The 24,396-nt window shown below is 39.3% G+C and overlaps 1 protein-coding gene across 17 annotated transcripts in view; it reads left to right on the top strand.

The window, feature by feature from the left end:
- Window positions 1-24,396, top strand: part of RBFOX1 (RNA binding fox-1 homolog 1) — a 1,498,714-nt gene that overhangs the window by 536,804 nt on the left and 937,514 nt on the right. The window lies entirely within an intron of this gene.

The following is a 24,396-nucleotide window of genomic DNA, read 5'->3' as shown; positions in this document are numbered from 1 at the left end:
AACCTGAAAGAAATACAACAGCTGAAAAAAATGTTCCTTTTAACTGCATTTATTTTGTATGTCTGACAGAACTCAGTATATATCTACCGTCGTGTTGGTTCTTGGCTATTTCTGGTTTTGTGTAGGAGACTGGAGATGTTACTGCCTCGTGCCCTTTTATAAAGGGAGTACATGAATAAAAGCGAAGCAGTAGGAAACTAGCGCGTGGACGATGCTTAAAATAGTAGCAAACGAGAAGGACATTAGGTACCATGACTGTCTGTGATCTTGACTGTGGAATCATGGAAGGCAATAGCAAATCTGCTGTTGACTGGCTTGTGCAGAATGAGCGGACAAGAACCTTAATAATATTTCTTGGGAGCAGAAAGAGCCTATGGCTGAGGATCTTCTCCCAAAGAATTAATGAGAAGGCTCGTTGTTGCTTTTTGCTTTTAATTCTGGTTCTTCACTTGTATGTAGTGTTCTCAGTTGTTTAATTTTTTTTTAATTAAATAACAATAATATCTAAATAATTAAACTGGAATTTCTCAGTACCCATCATTATTTTTCCAATACAAATTCTTCTTCTTGAAAGGGTAATGTCATCCCTGAAGCTTCATGTTCTCTATTCTTGAATATACTACTAGTAGACGCTGGTTTTAATCACCTGTTCTGAAGGTATGGTTTATGACTAAACAGGAAACTGTTTATGAAATTCTCTATTGGTATTTATTACACTTCCCCTTGATAAACTTATTGTTTTGCCAGGTTTTGATATGCCTAAAATTACAGCTTACTGTAAGTCAGATAATTTTATTTGTGTATTTTAAGTTGATGTGCTGAATAATGAATATAATCTGAGGAGAAATTGTATTCGACACAGCAGAACGCTTTTAGGATGCTGGAATTTCGCAGTGGCGTATAGCAGAAGTACTGAAGCACATGTGAACAGTCTGAAGAGCACACGGAAATGGTTCCATTTGATTCACAGCATGGACCCAATTGGATATCAGCAACTTCAAATGCCCAGAATATGCTTGTCCTGCTTCAAAATTTATATTTTTGCCAAGTGGATGTTTAAGGTCTCTGCTCTTCTGCTTCGCAGGTTGTACTTTGAGGAGAACTTGTCCAGAAGCATGAATATTTATAAGTGGAGTTTTTAATGAATATTCAGAAATGCATGGAAGTTTCTGAAGTATGTTATGAAGTATGAACTGTTTGGCTATTTAATGGGGAGAGAAACTGTTTACAAATACATGTAAATTTTAAAGTTGTTTGAAAATTCTCTACTATTAAATATATACCTAAAGTAACAATCGAAAGTTTTTTGATAATTTTTTCAAAGCCGATTAAAAACTAAAATGTTTTGCAAGTTTAGGCGCAGTTCTAAAATCCTGTATTTTCAAACAGGAAGATGGAATTGCAGTTAATACCTGAACGGCACAAGGTGAATGTGTGCATGTAGACTGATAGAGGCGCTCCTGCTTTGCTATGCAATGCAGTCCCTTAATTTTAAGATGACTCTCTAGGGTGGGAAACGCTGTATCACTAACTCCAGTGCTTGTGTGGGAGACTTGAGAGTTTGCAGTCAGTCGAGAAGACTTAACAAAAATAACTGGGCAAACTCATGGTAAAATAATTACCACTCCACTCCGCCTAGACAGGGATGTGGTTACTGCAGGCTGAGCTGAAAGTTTTGGATTGCGTTAAAGGGCAAAAATGCAAAACTAAAGCACCTTTTAAAAGGTACGTGACGTAACGCTGATTGTAGGGCCAGAAGAAGCTGTTTGAGACCAGTGTTAAAAGATGCGAATTTTTCTCTTTACGGCACGCGTTGTGGTGACCCTGCAGCGTACAGCTCCTGACCAGGCAGGAAGGCGCTATACGTTAGGGTACGGGAAGAAGAAGTTACAATTCCAGTATAAGGAGTTTCAGGGAAACAGTCTAGACTATGTTTCAAACACTCTATTTTTAAGTTTCTCATCATTAAACCAGTAGTGGTGAGAACTGGAGTTAGTGATTCCTGGCTTCCTGCTACGTTTTGTAGGTTGCTTTGTTGGGTTTTTTATTTTTTTTTTAGTCTACGAGGATGCTAGCTTTTCCTTCACCTTTGCGCATCTATTAATCATTTGTCTGCTGGATTGTTTAGTTTCTAAGAAAGTGTGACTATATGCTGAAGTATTTTTCTTGGTGTGGATGCTTGTAGGATCTTGGTCTTTTAATTGTTTGCCAGTTCTGCAGCTTTTCAGGAATGTTACTGCCTCTCACCTCTCACTTCTGTCTCCTTATTAGACATGAGTACATGGGGTATGATAAGAACTGTAAGAAACCAGCCTGAAAACTTATAATTGTTCCTGAGAAATCTCAAACCTGAGGCAGAAAATCTCAGCCCTGAAAGTTTATCGTTTTGAAGGTGTGATTATGTGAAAATGTGGGGAGAAGATTTAGGAGAAAGTTTTAAGGAGGAAGTGCTAGTGTTTCAAATCAAACCACTCTTGTAGTTCAGTAGTTGTGGAGAGGTACACAGATGGGGGGGAAATCCAGTCTTATCATACAGCTGTACTTAAATTAAAAATAACAGGATGAACGATTGGTTGTGTTGAAGTTAGCTTCCTGATCACAAGAGGTGAAATGCTGGTGAAGTTGTGTGCAGTGTCCTGGTGGGAGGAAGGCCCAAGGCAGTTGCAGTTGGCTGCCTTGAGCCTCGGTTGCTCTGTAATCAGTCTCCTGGGTTTCTCACTGCTTCTTCACCTTTTAAAAGTCTGTAGCTTACAAATGAGAGACCACGTGCAGAAAAAGGTTAAGTATGTAATCAGTATTGTCTTGCAGAACACGACACTATGCAGTAGAGTTTCCTCCTCGGGTGGCAGAACTTGGAATTCTTCCTCAGCCTTCGAGAACCGCGAAGAGCTCCCAGAGCACTGGGTCTCCAAAGAAAATGCAGTGTAATAATCTGTTGTCTTGAAGAAATGCGTCTTTCAGCTGCCCGTCCATTGCAAAACGAAAGTTTTCTTTCACAAGGTAGCTTGGCTGATGAATAGGCATGACTTTTCCTCTGGATAGTCAGTTCCTGAGTTTCTGCTTTTGTCTTTTAAATTTGGTGTGTTATCATATAGGTCTCAGCTATCTGGCTTTTCACCGTAGGTTGTGTGGTATTAGCATTTTACAATCTGGGGAGAGAAAAGTAGACAATGTTGAATGGCGGTGGCCTAGGAAAAGGGCTTGATGTTCTTTAGCAGAACTAAAACCTTTCTGTCTGCCTAGGCAAAAATATCCACTTTTCTCACAAGTATGGATTTTTGATTTAGTCATAGCCCGAACGTGTTATGATTTCTTTTCTGGATGCTAATTAAAAACATTGCATAATAATCACTGCAGGTAGCAAACTAAACCCTTCTTATGATAAGACCGTTACCAATTACTACTAAAGCAGGATTCTGCAATGTTACGCAGATGTTTTGTTGAGCAAATAAGTTTGATAAAAACTGCAGAGCTTGCGACCAGTCCCCTTTAGGAAGTATAGAAAGCGCTAAGAAAACACTGGCTTCAGAATAATCTTCGATCTTCAGATCTATGTAATTCTGTAACGCTTAGAGGCTGGCTGCATAGAGATGCAGCATGATCCATGCCTTGAACCCGGGACGTGTGATCTAGCCTCTCTGGTAAGAGAGGGCACAGAGGCATCAGTTTCAAGTCATGTTACTGGATCGTTGTCTTTGATTTGGCACCAAAAGTTTGTCTGCGCCGCAGGGAAAAAAATATGAAGAAATAGTCTCTTTTGTGACAACGAAACTCTACTGTGAAGTTCTAGGATAAAAAACTCTCTTTCCACTACAGCCGTTCCCCTCAGTTTGTCAGTGAGTAGTTACTTAAATGTCCTTTCTGCAGACTCTAAAGATGCAGTACCGAAAATGCCATCTACCACATGGTGATACCTGTTTTAAGTCTGGAACAATATAAATGCTAAGCAAGTCCCAGAATGCGGTTTGAATCGAGCTCCGTAGAGTTACCCAGCAGGAAGATTAATGGATCTAGCTATTCTCCAGATCCTGCCGTGATATCAGACCCCTTTTTCTACTCCTTAATTTAGGACGCTCTCTAAATGGCTTCTCCATTTCGTGATGACCTCTTCTCTGTTGCCATCATGATGATAGGTTAGTCTGCAGCTGCCTCCACAGGAGTCTGCTTGGGTTTCCCCTGGTCATTGCAAGTATTGAACTCCTGCCCAATACCACAGTTGGCCCTGTTGCATGTTTTGCACATTTGCTTCATTGAGAATGTCTTCCACTTAAATACAGGTTATTCCAGTCCCAGCTACGTACCCAGGAGCTCTTTTTTTCCCCAACAGATTTTTTTCTTTCATTATTTATGTTTTACAATGTTGCTGTCATTTTGATTCAATATTGAATCTCTGACTATAGCTGTTTTTTAAGTATTTTATGCTGCTGTGGGATAAATCAACAATAAAGCCCAGTAGTAATGTTGAACAGCTAAAGGGCTTACCTAGTAGCCTAAGGTGAGGAGCACTTTGGGGCATGGCGCTCTAATGGGACCTTTTGCTTTATATAAGCCTTGGTCTAAAATCAAATGTGCTTTGATTCTGAAACCATCTTTTACTCATCCCACTGTAAAATGCTGTAAAATTGGCAAGCTTTGGTACCCGCAGGATCTTTCACTTCTCATTCTGTGAACTGTCATTTCCAACAAACCATCTGACTAATGAGCACTTGTTGGGATGTGCTGGTTCAGACAGACAGAATCATGCAGTCCACTAGTTTGTCCTCTTTTACCACTTTGAGCATATCTTTATATTCAGTAGATGCCGTTTTACTGCAGCATGAGTGTGTAAAACCACTTTTGGTGATAACGCTTCATACCTGTTTTCTCTTTAACTTGGTCAGCTTGAGGTTCTCCTGTTTGCGTTCTTGTCGGTCCTCACGACTGTCTTTTTGTTGTTGAATTAGCTCAAACTCTTTTTCCTTGTAGCAGGAGATCCATATTTCTTAAGATATGTATGTAAATTGGAACGTGAGAAGATTTTTAAAAGGACTCAAGTGTTTATAGAAAATTCAAGTGTTCTTAAAATTGCATTATTTACAGACTCACCTATGTGGGAACCTAAATATTTTAAATATATTCTAGCTGCCTTTCTGATAGCTTTTTTGATGCATCCAAATATATGTTACAGTAAATTTCTATTACTGTGGTATAACGAGCCCTACAGGATTGTGGGGGTTTATCGGAGATGACTGACAAGTATGGTGAGAACATAATATATGAGTACCAGGCAAAAACACTGCCTTTCACAAAAATAAGCAATGTAATTGTTCCTATTTTAAAAATTGTTTTAAAAATGTTTAAAAGTGATCAAATTTAGGAAGATAAAATTTGCTTATAGATTTTATACAAAGTATGTAACCTAACAATAATACATGATGCAGAGTAAGAGAATGAAAGCATACAATACAATAAAAATAAGCAGTTAAAGAATTAGATATGTTTCAGTCATAAAAATGTCTTCTGATAGTAAGAACTATCTGTCTTTTCTGTTCCAGGAGCCCACAGTGTTGTTCCTTTCTTCTTTTTTCTTTCCTTTTTTTTTTTTTTTCCCCGAAAGTCAGATAATTTCTACTTTTACACTTTTAAGTATTCCTTTTTTATGCTAAGAGCTCTCTTAACTAAATTAGATCACATCGCTGCTGTAGATGCATGTTGCTTTGGTTGCTACAGTCAGTAGAAATGAAAGGCTTCCCTGGTCAGTTTAAAATTTTTTTTTTCTTTTTGGTTCTTCTAACAAATAGTAATGGTGCTGCACTGTCCAGGCACTGGTGCGCTCTTCGTTGGCATCTAGTGGAGTTATTCCTGCTCTGAAAAGGAAAAATTGGCTTTTTGCCTCCGTGTCATGGTAGCCACTGTAGCATGTATCTTCCTTAAATGTGGCACTTTGCCAGCCCTGATTTCCCTAGTATTGTTCTCTGTTGGTTCTGGAACTGCTGGGGCAAAAGCAGCAGTAACGGTCTTGTTTTTACTGGTGTTGCAGCTGTCCAGCTGTGCCAAAACCACTGTTGAGCAAAGGCAGGAGAGGACGGTTTGTGTGAGGCGCTGTGATGCTGCCGAGGCGTGAAAGCGCTCCTACTCTGACAATGCAGGACGCTTTGGACACGGCTCCCTCGCTGTCCCCGTCCCCGTGTGTGTCGCAAGTTGACTGCGACGGGAGTTGCAGGGGAGGCCGGACCCTGCACCCAGCCGTGTTGCGCCTGGGGCGGAGGGACTGACTTGGGGAGATGGTTATTTTTAGTCTCTATCAGTACTTTTTCTGGTGGGGAATAAACGATAAAGGAGCACTGAATCAACAGTTTGACGTAGGCAGCCAAATCCTCCTTTCGGAAGGGACATCAGAGCCTCTCCGACGAACATAACTAACAGTGACTTCTGGTGTATTATAGCTGCAGCGAATGCCTATGTATTCCTTAGCCGTTTTTCTGTTACTTAGACTGTAAGTGATTATAAATGGGAATGATAATAGAAAAGAGAGAGACTTTTTTTTTTTAATTTTCAGTATATAATAGTGAATTGCTTGCATTTTTTTAATTTGCAAAATGTAGTAGCAAATTGCTTGTATATGCGTCACTGTAATGGTGGGTGCACACGCACGCACAGAGTACCAACACGATATATGCAGTACCAAATGTTTTGTGTCCCCTCCTCAGAACATCTAACATTTTTGACCTGTTTCTGATGCCAACAGCTGAAGTTTTCAATATACTGTAAGCAGCGGGCAGTGGTGGTAGGAAGTCAGCACAGTTGTATTACAGGCTTGCGCAGGCTGATTTGGCTTTTGGAGTCCCCTTGACCACCCTTGGGCAACTTCCCGTGCCATTACCAGTAGCAACAGCGAAACAGGTAAAAACCAACGTTTGGGACAGTTGACAGTGCCGCAGGGAGCAGTGACTTCAGTCCCGCCACCACTGTTCACTGGGCTCGAGCACTTGAATAAAAGAGTAGTAGCAGGGTAAGAGTAACTTTCAATATTATATTTCTTTATAAACACGTCTTAAAAGCGAATCCTAATAAATATATTTCATAGCCAGTTTAATGCTTCTCTATGTCAAAGCTTTGCGAGGGGGCAAAATAAAGGAAAGGGAGGAGGTCTATGATGCTAGAAGTAACAATTTTTTCTTGTTAGAAGGTATGGCTTAAAAGTAGCTCTTTCTATCTGTCACGGTAAAAAGTAGTAGAATAAAATGCAAATAAATCCAAATTTCTAAGGTATTTGCGTTCTCATGGCAGATAGGTATTTACATTCTCTTGTTCTCCCCTTGAAGCTGTTAAATATTTTGCTGTTGTAGAAGAAGCAGAAATGAATGTGATGTTATAAAATAATTTGTAATGTCTAAAGATTTGGGATCTTTTAGTTTTCTCAGGTGAGAAATCTTTGAAGTTGCTAAGGAGTTGTTATTAAATAACTAACTGGATTTAAATGATGATTCCCGTAGACCTTGCAGTAGTTGTGCTGTGAACTTTCCTGGTACGAGGTAGTGCTAGCCCCAAGAAAGTAAGGCATGCAAGACGTTGAGCAGACGTTGAGAGCGAGAGAGCCGAGTGGGACGTTTTTTCTTTCTTACTATCTCTGAGTTTTGTTTGCCAAAGGCAAACTGTTCTGCACCTGCAGTGGTCTGTGCGTTGCTATCGCAGGGTTATGCTGAGCCTATAAATGAATGCTTTTTCAGTCACGTAAGGCAATGAGTCTCTGTTATAGTTGAGGTAAACTGTTTCGGCAGTAAAATTGGCCTCATTATTCCTCAGAAAGGATTTAAATCAAGTGCTACATCTGCCCTGATAGTAGATACTAGGGTTACAGTATGGTTGTCCTTTAATAAAGTCATCCTTAGCCACCATGTTTTCCACCTTGCCATAAAGATAGCTTAGTGATTTATGTTGTACTAACACTGCATATTACAGTTGTTCTTTATTTCACTATGTAAAATGCTATTTAGTTTGGTCTCATCTTCTCTGAAGGTCTCCAGAGTGGCGGCTACAGATCTGCTCTCATTTAAATCACTAGGAAACAACACAGATGATAACAGTGAAGCAGAAAGCGACTGGTGGGTCTTTAATCCTGTTTCGTCCAGGCTCCTCTGGTTCCTCCCTGGCGTCGCAGCTGCCTAGTTAGTTTTACCCAGGCACATAGAGTAGTTCGTAGTGGAGCGCCAACCATTAGGGATCGTTACTTGTCATCAAACCATCTGTGTTGCCCAGAGGAAAGCTATTCTGAGGTTTTTTGATGTCTCGGGCCTGATATTTATGCAATGAGTGCGGCGGCAACGTTGACTTGGGAAGGGCAATTCAGTGATCCTTCAGGCAAAGATCGGCGTGGGGGAGCTCCAGAGGATGTTCTTCCTCCTCTGGCTTTGCTGAAAGACTGGCTGTGGTCATCCGTGGATTTTAAGAACCTGGCATCGTATTTCAAAGAGTAGGAGGATTTTAGGGTAATGCATTATTTCCCTCTGTTTCTTTTTTTAAATAATTTTCTCTGCAGCAGTTTAATATGTAAGAAGTTTAAATAATTTAATAAAACTATCTCAAATGGGGAAATTGAAAGGGAATGCCAAATGAGCGTTATAATGCAGTGCTACTACAGCTTGAGGCTTCAGTATGTGTGGTCCCTTCCTGACAAGCAGCTAAAACAGTAAGAAATGCCTCCTGGTAGGACAGTGGTACCATGCACATACCTAGGACGAGTGGAAAGCCTGGAGGCAGGACAAGCAAGAGTGATTTCCCTCTCTGTGAAGTGCCGTGTGTGTGTTTCGTGTGATGGCTGAACGTGGGAACGGGCCAGCGTCTACCAGGGCGCACGTGCGGAGTGGGTGCCCTGTTCCCAGGGAGCTGCGTCGGGGTTACTTGTGTCTGTGTTGATGCTGTGTGCGGCGCTGGACCTTTTGCTGCATCGGTGGTACTTTTGTAAGGAAGACAGCTATGGATTTTTTCATGTTTAAAAATTACTGTCACTTTTTCTAGTGTCCCAAGTCCAAAAAATACAGATGCTGGTTAGTGCATACAGTAAAACTATGTACAGATAATGGTTTAGAAAGGTGAATTTGGTGTTTTCACATAATGAGACCTCTATTCAATGATATTTATATAGATAATTAACTGGTAAAAGGAAATGAATTTGCATCTGACAGAGACTGTATTCTGAGGTGGTTATCAAAATAACTGTATTGATTTACACAGGTAATGGATCTTGTCCAGTGTATTTTAGGTTCTGTTTTGAGTAGGTTGTCTACTAGATGCTTAGTATGTTGCGTATACATGTATCTTCTCATCATGGTGCTAATGCCAATAAAATCTGTTCATTTAATTTGCTGGCTGTTATTGTGAAACAATACATACCATTGTGAGCTTTGCCTGAGTGACAGCTATAGTTACATCCTTGGATAGTAAATTGGAAATACAGGTCTTTTCTTGGTAAGGAAATTAGGGAAATAACTATTTAAATGTAAATTGTCTGCCCTGTAACAGCATTTTTATATGGATTAAGCAAAAATAATTTCCTGTGATATTTTAGAGATCCAGTACTGAGGAGAAGTATATTTATTTGTGTAGACTGTTCACCTACAGAATGTCATGCATATTTTAAAATTTGGAAGGGGAGAACACTGTTTTTACTTGACATGTTCAGATATGGGCAATGTTAATTTGTTAAGCGGCACCAAGAGATTTTGGCATTAGAAGATTTAAAAAAAAAAAAAATTGAGTGCATGAAATCCTGATCTTCTTGAAAGAGGCGTTTATAAAATGCCAGCAGATGTCAGTATGTTCTTGCAATATAGCCCTTTTGTTTTAAACAGTATTTTCCCTTGAATCAAGTAATAGGGGAGGCACTAATAAGTGCTGTAATGCTATCTTAATGCAGGTCTAATTCAAATATTTTATTTAAAAGAGGGATTTTCTTGTTGCGTTCTAGCAATGATTTGGCCGGCTGCCGCGCGCGACGGCTCGCCGGGCCGCGCAGAGCCCCTCCTGGGACTGCCGTTTGTCGTGCTTTTGCTCCGTGGGGAGGTGTTACCGGTAGAGTAGCACCTCCGTAGTTTCTAACTGACCTTTTTTTTTTTTTTCTTTATAAATTTATAATAGATTTCCTGATGCATTTTGAAACTACAGCACATTTTCTATCTGTCCGTGCGCCCAGTGAGTGTGTCTGAAATGTGACGTATTTTTAGTCAGATCTGTCTCTCCGGTCTAGATATTATTGTATTTTGTCACTGTTTGTACGGAGCAGTCAAAACCAGATGACGTCTCCTCTCAAAGTGTGAGCTGCTGCCATGTTGTTAGGAAAGGAAATAAAGAGCCTGAAGTCCTTATCGTAGTAGCCTGTCCTCGGTTTTCAGGCCGGTGGCTTGACCTTCATGGGAAGTTTGGAGGGTGTGCCTGCGCGGGGCCGGCGCCGGGTGCCTCCGGGGAGGAAACCTGCGGCACCCTCGTGGCTCGTCCGGACCCGGTCCCGAGGCCTCTTAGGCTGGTAACGCCGAGGTGCCGCTGCAACTCCAGCCGAAGTTTTTGGGTTTGTTTTTCTCTCTGTGTTTGTTCTTGCGTCTTTCACGGAGGACGCTCTGCACCTCAAAGAGGACACCTCAGTTTTTCCTGACATAGAAGTTAAAATAAACCCTGCAGGCTCAGATCATGCCTGGATCATGTCTGAAGACGAAAGGGCACTTGCTTAAGCTTCCATTAGGTAGCTACGGTCGGGTTTAGCCTAGTATTTTTGCAAACCTGCAGTCATAAGATGCTGTAGCTGTCACTTCAGGATTTGTGAATGCATTTCCAAGCAGCAATTCATTTTACATTTCCTCCTTCTGCAACCCAGTTTCCTTTCTTCTCTTTTCAAGCTCTGTCGCCTTTAATAGGTTGTTTTACATGCAAGACCTATTTCTGCCTTATTCCTTGTTTCTTCTCATCTCAAGCGGCATGATTTTCAGATCGCGTGAATCAGACTAGAGGCACGCAAGATGGGTGAGACGCACTTATCTCTGGAGTAAAGAACGTATGGCACTACTGGGGTTGCAGCTCTGGAAAAAAGGCTTGTTTATTTACAAATAGTGTTTTTATTATGTGTTTGCTCCAACTCTATAAATAGAGATGCTGACAGACACCCCAAATCCCATAAAACAGCATGTCTGAAATGCATTCTGAGGAGTTTTTTACAAGGTACAGTAGCGTAGGTAAATTGGAGTTTGCCTTGCATGCTTGGAGCTGGGTGGAAGAGGTTAGAAAATTATTGTACTGTGTTCATTTTAGTTGGGAAAACGTAGATATCTGAGGTTCTGTTTGTGGAAAGTTTGGAAATTTCTTTCCCCCCCCAAGAGCAAATGGAAAGCTAAAAATATATTTTCCCTGATTGCGTTAGAAATAAGAAGTGCCAAACAGTGTCATGTGTTGTTTGGACTACTGTTTTAGATGGTAATATAAGCAATTTCTCCTAGTTAACTCTTTTAAAGAGTCTTCTGAGCATGTCTTTTTAAAACCTGCAAAATATATATGTAAAATAATCTCTTTCCGTCTCTGTGGCAATGGTATTTCGCTATGTACTAAGGTTAGCAAAACTGGATGGAATCCTGCTTTAACATACTTTAAAAAATAGTTAAAAAAAAAAAAAAAAAAGCTTCACTGAAATTAATGATTGCTCTGAAAGATTTTTACTACTGTTTAGGTTTTATTACATGCAGAAGTTTTTATTTATGGAAATATAGGCTTTACGAATAGGGAAGCAAGTTAAGGGAGCTGATTTTCTTACAATAGTATAGACATATGGATCAAAATCTCAAATGTGAGCCTGCAAAGCTTTTTCATTCAATCTGTATGTTGACATACGTAAGTCGAGAACAGACAAATGACTCAAAATTGCTCATTTTGTCTATGTACTTCATGCATAAATGTTTGAAAATGTGAACGTGCTATCAATAGCAAGATGGTGAGCCAGTAACACAATAAATCTTGAAATTCATTTCAGTCGGTTACATATTTAGACTGACTTTAAAACTTTTAGAACTTTTATTTATAATTTATTTTTCATTGAACGCATGCAAGTGTATGTGTTTGTGCTTCATGAAAGAGATTAACAGGAAAATGATATTAAACTGGATGTACAAAGTTTCTGAAAATACTTCACGTTTCAGATAAGCTCTTAGTTAAGAGTGCAGCTGTCAAAGACTGTTTTGATTTATTTTTCATATTCTTGCAACTATTTACAAGTCCTCTAATTGTCTGTTTGTGCTTCAGTAAGGGAGGAATGTTCTGTTCCAGATCATGGATTTGCACTTTGTAGGGCTTATACAAAGACATGCTTCATGACCCTAACTGTTGGTATGAGATGAAATAAATAAGGGTGGTAGCTGTCGTTTCCAAATGGTGTTGAGCCTTCAAATTTCCAGACAGATGGCTGCTATTATTAAGTACTTAGTATTTTATGTAAATCTACATTCTAAATTTTAAACATTTGAAAACTTGCTGGAAGTATATAAAAGTCTGGATGGATATGATCAACTCTAGTGTGAAAACTAAGGAAAAATCATGCCCGTTTAACCTTTTTGCAATATATAGTAGTTCTAATGGTATCACTGTGTTAATTTTGGCTCTTGGTAGCTTTGGAAAAGGCCCATGAAACTATCCAGAGATCTGCTGTGATATTTTCCACACCCTTGAAAAAAATACAAGGACCCTAACTAACTTGTACCCTCCAGTCCACGTAGATTTGTTTTATTGTAGTTTATGACGTTCTTCACAATCTGTTGAACGCACTTCTGGGAAAGGCTGTTTGAAATAGACTGTTTATTGAAAGAAAATGACAGTAGGGTTTGCTTATGTAATCTGATCTCTGTATGCTGGAATATAATATATACAGCTTGTGTGCCTTCCTGTAAGAACGGTATGAAAAACTTCCCGAAAAGCAAAGAGTGTCACTTTGCGTTCATTAGGAGGCTGGCCGTGTCGAATGGCAAAAGGATAGTGCAGCAGAAGTGCAGTGCAAAGAGCGGCAGGTATCTTGATGAAAATTGGCAAGTAGTCATCTAATACGGTAATTGGTGAACAGAATAAAAGAATCTAAAAGGGGAATGCACCTCAAGATACATTTCTCTTTCCGAAGGAAATGAAAAATGGGATACTCCTGATGGAGGTAAAACGAAGTGCTATGAAGGTGATGTATAATAGGAAGACAGAAGCGGTAACTCCACAGGAAGCATTCATGGAGGTCATACTTTTAGTGTCTGGCAGAAGAAGCCCTGCTGCTGTATCATGAGAAATGGATGCTGAAAGCCTGGCAAACTGTATTTGCAAGACATTTCCAGTTGAAAAGGTAGAAAAATGATAGTTAAAAAAAAAAAAACTGTTGATAAAATCCATGATGCCATCTTCAGTATAAGGTGATTTGGGAGATGACTTAATCTATTAATCTGGGAATCCTTAATCTATTCTTGCTAAACTACTTTATTTCATATTTGGAGAATGATTATGGAGTCCTCAGAATAAGGGTTATAAGATGTTCTAGCAGTGAAATATCTGGTTGCAGTTCAGTTCTAACATCAAATTTCAGCACAATTTTTAAGGTAAAGACTTTTTAATTTGGCAGTTACTTATCCTCCCTAATTCCTGACAATTTCTTTTAGCGAGGCTTTCCAGAACGCCAGGCGTGTTATTTGTCGCCTCTCCTCTCTTCCTTCCTCCTCCTTTCCCATCTGGTGCTGCGACACCCTTCTCTCAAGTTGCACAGGGAAGGGGGGAAACAACCAACTAGACTTTATATGGATCTCTCATCATCTTACCTAAAGCTGCCTGTGAGACCCTAAATTCTCTGCCTCCTAATAGCTAAATTATCTTCCTCCCTGTCCTCCAAATTTTGAGGGTCCAATACGTTTTATCACCTGGGAAATAGCAAAGTCTGCAGAGGTGTTGCAGCTGCCCCACCAGCTAAGCAGCGCCTCGGTGGTCTGTGTGTTCAGCTGTGCAGCTCCTGCACGGCTGCTGCGTGCGCTGTCATTTTGCTAAAAGCCCTAATGTTTGCTGCGTATTCAACAGATTGGACCCCAAAAGAAAAAAACTATCAAGATAATAAGTAACAGCAAGCTCTGAATGCTGTGGCATGAATGAAGTTGCATTCTAATCACAGATGATTTGGCAGCACTAACAAGGAATAGAAGCTCAGCTTCTCATGTTGCAGGTTCTAGGCTAACGAAGACTGTATTGTTCCTGAGTGCAGCTGCAAATTTATGCTGTGTTAAAATTCTTCTTCTGTTTGTTCCAAACAGAATTCATAGAATTCCTGATGAGAAGACCCCAAAATGAATGGTGTAAAAACAGTTCGGAAAAGCAAAGTTTCACTCCCACTCTTTCTCATACAGGAGATGTCAGGGCTGCTTGATGACAGGGTGGTGTGACTCACCCTCTCGGTGAGCTACCCATCACTGAAAGTCTTTGGCATGGACTGTAGTCAGCATGTTCCTCGTGTCTGAGTTGCTTGCACAAAGCCCATGGAATGACCACTAGGTGTAAGAGACAGATAAGGTTTCCCTTGCTTGAAAAAGATATAAAACTAGAAAGTGTTCCTTGTAAGGGGATAGTTAGTGATCAAAATAGAAAAGACCATGTGAAGGAAGTACCGCTAGTAATACCGCTGCCCTACCAAACCTGTAGCTAGTTCTGCTGTTTACCACCACAGTGAAGAAAAGGTACCATCACTGTTGTTTCTCTATGGTCGCTGGTGTACTGTTGCTTGGAGACAGGAGGGAGGGTCAGCAGTATAATAAGATTATTTGGAGAAATGTTGGTTAAAAAGAGAGTCTTTCTTTTCAACCTATTCTCTTTAAAAAAAAAAAAAAAAAGAAAGTTGATTATTTTAATACCAAACAAATCAGTTTAGACTACCTGACTGGCTAGTGTGCTAAAGATGTCATGGTGTCCTAATAAGAGCAATTTTAAAAATAACTTTCTTTCTGCAACTGTTGTCATCAGCTACTAATGCTGGCAAGAAAAGTGTAAGCAACAAAAGGCTGAGAATGTGCAGAAAGCCCCTGTCTCTCTCCTAACGCAACTGACTGTGGGTGAAGCTTCAACATTTATGGCCATCTAGATCTCTAAGTGAAGCCTACTCTCCTTGTTGGTATAGGAGGACCAAGATTGAAATGATTGTTGTACTTCAACGCTGATGGCTAGGGAAGACTAGGTATGAAAACTGAAACTTGAATTCTCTTTTCACACACAAAGAATTATGCAAGTGCCATAGGGAAAACCTGGAAAGTGATTTTCTGAGACTTCCTATTTTGGGAAGACGTTTATTTCAAAAGTAATCACTCTCCGAAAGGACTTGCCAGATAAGAAGACAAGGGAGAAGGTTGAAGGAGGCCATGGACCTCGGTGTTTGTCACTGGGGAGCTTCTCTCTCTTCCATTTCACTAACTCAGTAATCCTCTGGTCAGGAAGTACTATTAATTGTAGAGATTGTAAAAAGATTTGTAATGAATGGATCGTTAATTCAGATTCTTGTAAACTTCGTTTGAAGTACCGGGTGGTTTTCACAGAGTCACAGAATGCCCAAGGTTGGAAGGGACCTCTGGAGATGATCTAGTCCAACCCCCCTGCTCAAGCAAGGTCAGCTAGAGCACATCGCACAGGATCACGTCCAGGTGAGTTTTGAATATCTCCAGAGAAGGAGACTCCACAACCTCTCTGGGCAGCCTGTTCCGCTGCTCAGTCATCCAAAGTGAAGAGTTTTGGAAGAACTGTCACTGTTAGAGCTTCAGCAATAATATTCAGGACTATTTGCTATCTGCTGAAAAACAAATTCACATTTTTACTCTGACTCCTATTCCCATTTCTAACCATTTCAAGACGACACATATCACATCTAGACACACAGAGAGGATGGAGACCTAAATAGGTCATGTTGGAAATAGTTTTTGAAATGTAAATGCCAAAACTAAGGATGGACTTATATTTGGGATGCCCTGTTATCAACATGATAGAGAAAAGAACAATCTTTGGTTTTGCCTCCTGATCGTTCAGGTGCTATGCTGTACTGGAAGGCTCCTGCTCAGCCATGCTTTATTCATTGTTTTCTTCAAAAATAAGGCTCTACTCCCTGCGAGCAAAGCAGCAAACTTTGATTTGCTGATTCGTTTACTTCATCCCAGGAACAGATTATTGCAGATATATTCAGTCTAGCTGCAAATGAGGCATAGTTTTTAATGAGAGATTTAATTTTAAATAGTTAAACACTAGCAGGGATATTTGTAAGCAGCTACTACTTGGAAAACAAATTGTTTGCACATAGCGTTCATGGTTTTATTGTGCTTCAGGTATTTTATTTTATTTTACATTCAGGTATGGGGAATAAAGGATGACTCCTTAAATAGCTGTTGGCAAGTTCTGTGTGTTTTCTATGGACGGTGCTATTAAGTGTTTTAAGCTTTGCATGTAAGACTCTTCACTGTCTTCAGTAAATGTCTCTGACTGGCTGAATTAGTTTTTGAGGCTCTGACCTCATTTTTTTAAAAAGCAAACAAAAAAGCTTCATTTTCCATATGAGAAAAATGTCCTTTGTAAGGGAATCCCTCCATGGGTACACGCTTTTTATTATATACTTTAGCCTTAAGAGAAAAACAAACTCAAGATTGGGAGCATGGAGCCCTGGTGTAATGATGTTGCAAGGACGGTGATCTTGCCTAGCAAGATGGAAACAAATAAACCTTCCGGAGCTAGGGGTAGTAAGACTGATGTTCATTCATGCCAGAAGAGCACAGTAAACAAGCCCATTCCATTGAGCTCAAATAATTCCTTAGTGGCATCCTACCCTCTTCAAAGCTTTGGTTATCTTTGATTCAGTAATTTGCAAGTTGATTGGTTCAGTAATGGAAAGAATATCCACAGAGGCTGCAGGAGCCACTCAGCTGTCCACATATAAAGGTACTTCATCCTGAGACAGACTTATTTGTCCGAGTTGTTAATATAGTATGTTCTACACATGTGTGCACACACACACACACACACACACACACACACACACACACACACACAGAATTTGCAAGAACTATTTTTAGCTACTGTTGGCTATTACAATGATTTAATACCAGTGAGAAAAACATGAGAGATGAAAGGCTTTTAAGTATTTTGGTAGCATCATTCTGATCTATTGGATAGAAGTTGTAGAATTATGAAGTAGACTATATGGCTCTCTTATTCAGAGTTTGTTTTATCAGGGTTGTGACTATCCCAGCAATCACCAAAAAATGCTCTGTGTGGCATTTATAAGGAGGCTCTTAAAAGTGATAGTAACTTGCTTAATTAAAACAAGCCATCTGTGTAATCATATGGGCCTCCTTACTGCAGTATTTGGCTACATTCTCTCCCTGGGACCAAAAGCAGAAAAATGATCTTATTCTCTTGGTTTATCTTTAGATAATTAGCGGTTTATACTAAGTTAATAGGTAAGGCAGGGTCAAGTAGTTGTTGTACATCTAGCTGTAGCAAGACAGCTGGTTGTTTATATTTTTTTCTGGCGGCAACTTCTGTGGAGGTTCAGTTTTGCATGAGCTTTACCAAGGCTCGTGTTAGCCAGCAAGCAGAAGGCTGCAGTGGCGTTCAGCTGTTGTGTGCGGTCCAGCTCGTGGCAGGAGAGGGGAATTAAGAGCCATTATGTAAAGCCTTGGAAGTCAGGAAGCTGACCTGGAACTGAAATATGTATTAGTGAAAAGCAGTGTTTTGCATTGCTGGGCAGATAGGTTGCTGAATTGTGGATGAGCCAGAGTGTCCTCGGGGTCTGGCAGCAAGCGGTGGTCGGGTTTGCGTGTTGCACGGGTGTTGCTCAAAACGGTCAGGTTTGCATTTCATAAGCTGCAGGCAGTAGCGTGAGCCCCCATGAGAGGAGTTGGATATTCAAAATACATTCATATTTTTTTTCCTCTTCAACGGTGACCTCTAGGATCTGAAACAAGATGAGGTATGTTCTTCAGAGTATTGGACCAAAAAAAGGACAAAGATTATAGAGAGGGGGCAGTCAAAACAAAAGGCTGATTTTGGTGTTGAGATGTGTGCTTTATATGTTGAGAAGGAGGTAAGTCGAAGGTTTGCAATAAGCTCTTCCCTTGTGCCTTTCAGCCTTCTAAAACAGTTAGATTCATCTCATGCTGTGTAAATAGTGTTCTTAGAAAGGTAATATAATCCTAAATTTGAATAATCTGTTTTCTGTCTTGTGATATTTCTACCCTTTTAATAGCACTTTCATGGTAACTTTCAGCAGGAGGATACAAAGGGATTAGCCGCAATTTGTTTCACCTGCCTGCAGCTGAAGTTTCCTTGGAAAGTTTCATTAGCACACTGTAATGGTTTAAAAATAAGCCTGAGAGAATTACTCCAAATTTCATCATGTAATATTCTGCACTGGGAAGCTTTTAATTTTGTATTATAATTATTTCATAATAGTTCACACACTAGCTGTTTATTGTGTTGTGGAAAGAATTTTGTGCTGTTTTTTTTAACCCAAAATTACTTTTCTCAGAAATTCACATCTTCATGAAGATTACCTGCCATGCTCCTGTTGTCTTTATTTCTTATCTCCTGTGGAAATATAAAAAGTGAAATTTAGTAATATCTTAAATGGGTTTTATATTGTTGCTGACTGTATGTATGTAGTACTGAAGAGCAGCCGGAAGCAGCTGGAGTACCTGCAGCGTTCAGCAGATTGCAGAGCATGACATGGGTGACTCTCTGTCCCATCCTGTCCTCCCCTCGCAAAAAACAGATGTTGTTGGTAGTGTTCTGTCAGTTGGACAGCTGTCTCTTTGGAAACGGTTCTTCAGTGTTTAGCTATTGAATGTTTATGGTAATTATACCTAAACTTGTGTTGGCATCTAAAACAAAATAAATAGCAAAGCATTTCTTTTCTCTAATTTTACTTGAGTGACACGCCACCAGTTTCTTTGGAAACAAGAGAGGAAAAAAATTCTCAAATCAGCTGGTTAACTGAATTGAAACTCAGCTTTGACAATATAATTTGCTTACTGGGTTAGAGTTTACAAATGTCAACTATTTATCTAAGGAACTAAATTGTAATTTTCCCTCTTTTTTAGTACATATATGTGTGTATGTAATTTGTATGTAAATGTATATGTGTGTGTATACACACACACAGTGTTGCTTGAAATCAACAACATGCTTCACTGAAGAAACAAACTGCTTCTTGGCAGTTTCTTATCAGGAAGCTTTCTAATTCATCCAGTTCACACTAATATTTAAACATATATTCTCTAAGAAAACAGTATTACATTTTATGTTGCCCTAAATTTATTTATGGGTAAAAGACCCTACCAAATCAACATGCTTTTCAAAGGGTCTTATCACAGTGCCTCAGTGTCACTGGAATGCTTACTACGAAGTACCAGGTAGAGCTTTACGCACAGCCTCGTGCTATGCAGCTACTGCAAAAGTTACCACCTTGCTTCTCCACCTCCTCTTCCCTGAATGTTAGTTCTTTTCAAACTAACTGCAAGGGCATAGTAAGATTTTTGGTTTTTGGAAGAGAGCACAGTATTAATCCATAATTTTGTACTGTCATCATTGTAAAATTGTAAAGTGGACAGATGCAACAAGCTGGTTGCTTGCAAAGCCGTACAAATTTTTCATGAAACAGCAGTCTTTTTATATTGCTGTATTGTCCAGATGGCTAAGTATATGGTAGAGAGGAATTAACGGATGTTGGGGAAATCCACCTCCATGTGGAACAGATACTAACGTTGGCAAACAGTCAAAAACCGTCCGAAAGGTTGCAGCTGAAGGACAACACTGTTGGAAACACAGACGAAGATACGTTCCTGGACGCAAGACGGAAACAGAGGGTGCATTATTGTATGGAATGATTAGATGACTGACTAATGAGCCTTGAGGGGCAAGGAAATTGGCTACAATAGCAATTAAATAAGCACCTGACATTGTAATGTACTCTGAATAAACATTTAAACTCTTACTGTGTTTCGTTTTCTTCGTTATATACTATTAAATCTTTATAAATGTACATGAAAGTACATTAGAGATGTTAGTATTTATGTTATTTAATGCCATTTTACCTCACTGTTCAGTTTTTGAGAATTTCACAGCAAGAATTAAGTTGGCAAAGCAAAACAAGTGGTATTTAAACTAAGTATATGAGAAACTGTTACAGGGAAAAATCCTTTGTTAAACAGATTGTTGTGCCAGAAGTGTGGTAGCAAATGGTTTTCTTTGTCAGAATGTGTGATAACACTTTGTAATGTCAGCGCTATAAGTCATTGCCCGCAGTTTTTTGTTCCTTATTTTGGATATGCAAACCAATATGATACTGCATTGCAACCCATATTCTGCTTTAATCAGTCTATTGTTAGATACCGTTAGGTGTCAATAGCAATTTTTTTGCTCAGGGGATGCTACTTCTGTGTAGGAGTCCAGATTTGATTAAGAAAAGTGGTTTTTTTTTGTTTGGTTGGTTGTGGGTTTTTTGCTCTTCATAAAGGCTAATGAACCCACATGTGATATGAGTTTCTGTAACACAATATGGCACCTGTGTTCTATGCCTTAGCCAGTTGGCAGGTGGGTGTAGCTTGGGTACTGAGAAGTGCACACAGCCTACCGATGAGCCTAGAAAAGAAGGGGAGTTGACTGCAAAAGCAATTGAACAAACAAATGACGTTTTGCCAACTTTAGTTTTATAAACTGACTTTACTGAGGTGCATTCTTAGATGGAATGATTCTACCTTGCTTGCTGACAGATAAGCTGTACGATATGAAAGGCACTGAGGTAAAATGGAACTAGGCTTTACTTTCAGGCATAGACAATTAAACTATATTATGCCAATTCACATGCCATACAACTTTAGAATACCAAGTTCTTGCCCTTGTGTGGTAAGGGAAGCAGGTTTCCTGAACTCTTGTGCTGTTGGGGTGGACTTTCCTACAGAAAGGGACCTGATGTGAATATTTTTCCCGGGTTTCTTCTCTGAAAGAAGAAAGCCTTTGTTCATTCAAGTTATTTGATAAAACTTTTCATGTGTAGTCCCATTCAGTGGAAGCAACAACATAAAAAATGTCTCTGAAGTTTTCTGAGAGTTCCTGCTGCTGTTCAGCTAACTACACCGATTCCAAGTGTTCATTTAAAATAAAAACTCGGAATCTTACCCTTCTGCTCCTCTCTCCCAGAGGAGTTCCGTCTTCAGATAATTCTGGAGAAGCCTGTCAAGGTTAGGTAGTAATTTGAAAAGCGACTGTAGTGAAGCAAAGTTGATGGCTCATAATATTTTGAGAGCAGGACTAGATTTGCTGGTAATGTTGCTAGAGATGATGGTCGGCATTGGTAGCAGAAGATCTCCAGCAAACCCCTTCAGTGTAGAGGTACTGAAAGTGTCATTAATTTCTTTTTTCCTGATAAAACGTGTGCAACTAAAACAGACTAGTTTAATGAAATGGTGATTGGCAAGTATGTATTGTAATTGTTACCTTTTACGACAAGGAACTGAGCTAGGTGTTTTGAGCAAGTGGTTTATCTCCTCTCTAACCAGATGGAACAAAGAAATCAGGTTTTTCTTGTTAAAGGAAAAAAAAAAACACCCGAGCACTTCTGAGAAGTGTCAAGTGACATTAACTTTGCTAATAGAAAATCATGCCTTGTTTATAAAGACAACATTAAATTAATCATGTGTTTATCTCTCATTACCTTGTTAAAATTAGATGCAAAGATCCACCTATACTTGGAGTTTAAGTCTTATCTCCAACCCCTGTAGTTCAATATGTAATGCTGAACCCCTAAGATGGTTGTATAAGTCCTGTTTTCTCGACAAGGTACAAATTCTAGATTTCTGATCCAGAAAAGCTTTAGAAAGTTTAATATCTGGCTTCAGAGACGGAGGTGGAATTGGTACATCTGAAATGGATGAATAATGTATAGGGAATGATAGTAGCTTTGCCTCACTAGTTGGCCTTACTGTTTGGCCTCAGGCGGAAGCTAGAAACACCTGAAAAAGAAAGATTGCTGAGGTGGAAAGTTAAGTATTTAATATCAGCCTCTGTGCTCTACATTCTCTTTTTGCTGTATTCATGGAAACTTGTTTTGGAACTGAAGGAAAATGTTATTTATATTACAGTAGTGGCAGAAGCTGCATGTATTATTGGGGCATCAAAGTACTAAACTTTGCAAAAGCTGTAAGAGAAAATTCCTCAACTAACCTTAAAATTTTTCCCTCAGTTTATCATTGCTTTTCTTTTGGCTGTGCTGAGTCTCATTTTGATTTTCATTTGGGATCTGACTATAGCAAACCGTTTTTATTTTGTTTTGTAATGATGGGAATAACCAGGTAGCAATGAGGAGCTGTTGTTTTCCCAGTAGCAGTTTTATCTTTCAAGCCCTCTGGAATTTATCTCCGGTCAGTTGTGACACATCTGATGTAACACACGTTTTGTGTGCTGCCTTCTGTCAACAAAAGTGTTGTCAGCCTCTTGGGTATAAAAACGGCATTTGAGTTTGTGTTCTGGGCAAAACAGGGACTGGGGGTTACACAAAGGAGGAGTTAGAGGGAATGGATCTTCTTTGGCTGGAAACATCAGAAGTTGTATTTTTCTACGGAGAAAAAACTAGACGTGAGTACTTTCTTGTCACCCTGGCAGATGTAATTACTGCATTATAGTGTGTTTGAGATGTTTTATCTCCGTAATAAGTGAATGTAAACTTGCCTATGTGTTTGTGACAGGTACTGTTGCAAGTGTGTCCTGGACTGATGGTGATCTGGACTGTGAAGAAAGGTAGATGTTGTTGCAAGGCCTTTGGCATTCAACTGAAATCAAGAATGAATACAGAGTCAGATATTTTAAAGAAAAAATTAAAGTCACTGCAAAACTTCTAGTATTTTTTTCCCTTTGGAAGACTGAAAGGTTGTTTAAAGAAGTTTTGATTTAAAAGGTGTAAAATGTACTGGTTAGTTCCTTAAAAGATTGTTTCTGTCCCCTATCTCATAAAGTTGAAATAAGGACGCTGCTATTATGCGTGGACCCCTTATTTTAATCTGTGTCCTATGAATGCTGCTTTACTGGACGTTCTTCCTACATTCAGCCTCAGATACATCAGATACTTCACTTTCACTCTAGGTCTGGGAGAAATTTTATGGTAGTTTTGCTTGTAAAATCTTTCATACGAAAAAGCTAGTTGAAGAATATTTTGAAAGTGATTTTTTTTCTTTCTGTGCAAAGCAAGAAGTTTCAAACTTTTTAACAAAAAATCAGTTTTGCGATGATAGACAAATGTTTGTAATACTGGGGTACAGGACTTCACGATAGTTAGTAGAACCAATTTAGAACCAAGGGCTTTTCTCCTCTATTATATTAATTCTGTTTTCTCTTATGTTTACTTCAAAGTACTTCACGTAGCTAACCTATACCAAAATGAGAAATGCTTCAACGCCATCTGGTAATAGGTTGCAGCCAAGCTCATTGTCTACATAATGTATGTTTCATAACTGGAGTTGACTTAAAGATCACTTTTCACTGCTAGGAGGGCATTTAACTATAATTTTAAAATTGAAAAGAGTGCCCTGAGACATGCAATAATTTGGTGGGTAGAATAAAAGATTGTTTGTTATGCAGCAGGTATAAAATCATAACGATTTTCCCCTGTGTTTACTGATGAAGGGCAATTTAACTCGCTGGGGGGGTTGATTCTCCAAATTTCTGGCATAAATGATTGTGCACTACACTTGCCCACAGTCTTAGTTGCCTTAGTAGCAAACACTATATACTGGAGCTCCAGAGGTTTATTTGGCAGATTCACTCTTTGAACAATAAATGTACATTATTATAAAAGGGAACGTTTGCTTTTTAAGCATATACAACAACTTGGACTTATTGTATGCTGCATTCATTTTTTTTCTTAAAACCTTTGTTGAGGGTTTTCCCAGCTAAGGATCCAGATTCTTTCTGTCTTTAAGCAAGTTTCGGATAGGTAGCTAAGATTCCTTGGCTACAGCCTGTCCTTGTACTATCATATACCCAGGTAGAAATACAGTGCAAATAACCTGTTTGTTTCTCTTTCAAGTACATCTTGAGTTGGTTTTAATCATAGCAGGGTTGTAGGTGGAACATCTCTTTCTCTGTAACCTTAGTTGATACATATTCTCTCTCTCCTTCCTTCCTCACCCCGGTTAGATTTAGACCTAATTTGTTCCAGTGTTCCCATTTTTTAAAGCAGGCCTGTGACTGATACTCTAGAAAAAACATCCATAAAAGATTTAAGTCCCTAAAATGTGATGCAGACAGGCTGTAAACATCTTCGTCTCAGGCTTCCAGTCGTTTTTACTGTGAAAATCAGGATTATTTTAACTCTGCAATGCCTAAAATTGTCTATCTGTACCATAT

Source organism: Struthio camelus, chromosome 15 (assembly GCF_040807025.1).
Source record: "Struthio camelus isolate bStrCam1 chromosome 15, bStrCam1.hap1, whole genome shotgun sequence".
Taxonomy (NCBI): Eukaryota; Metazoa; Chordata; class Aves; order Struthioniformes; family Struthionidae; genus Struthio; species Struthio camelus.
Note: the sequence above shows the minus strand (reverse complement) of the source record. Positions and strands in the feature narration are given on the sequence as shown.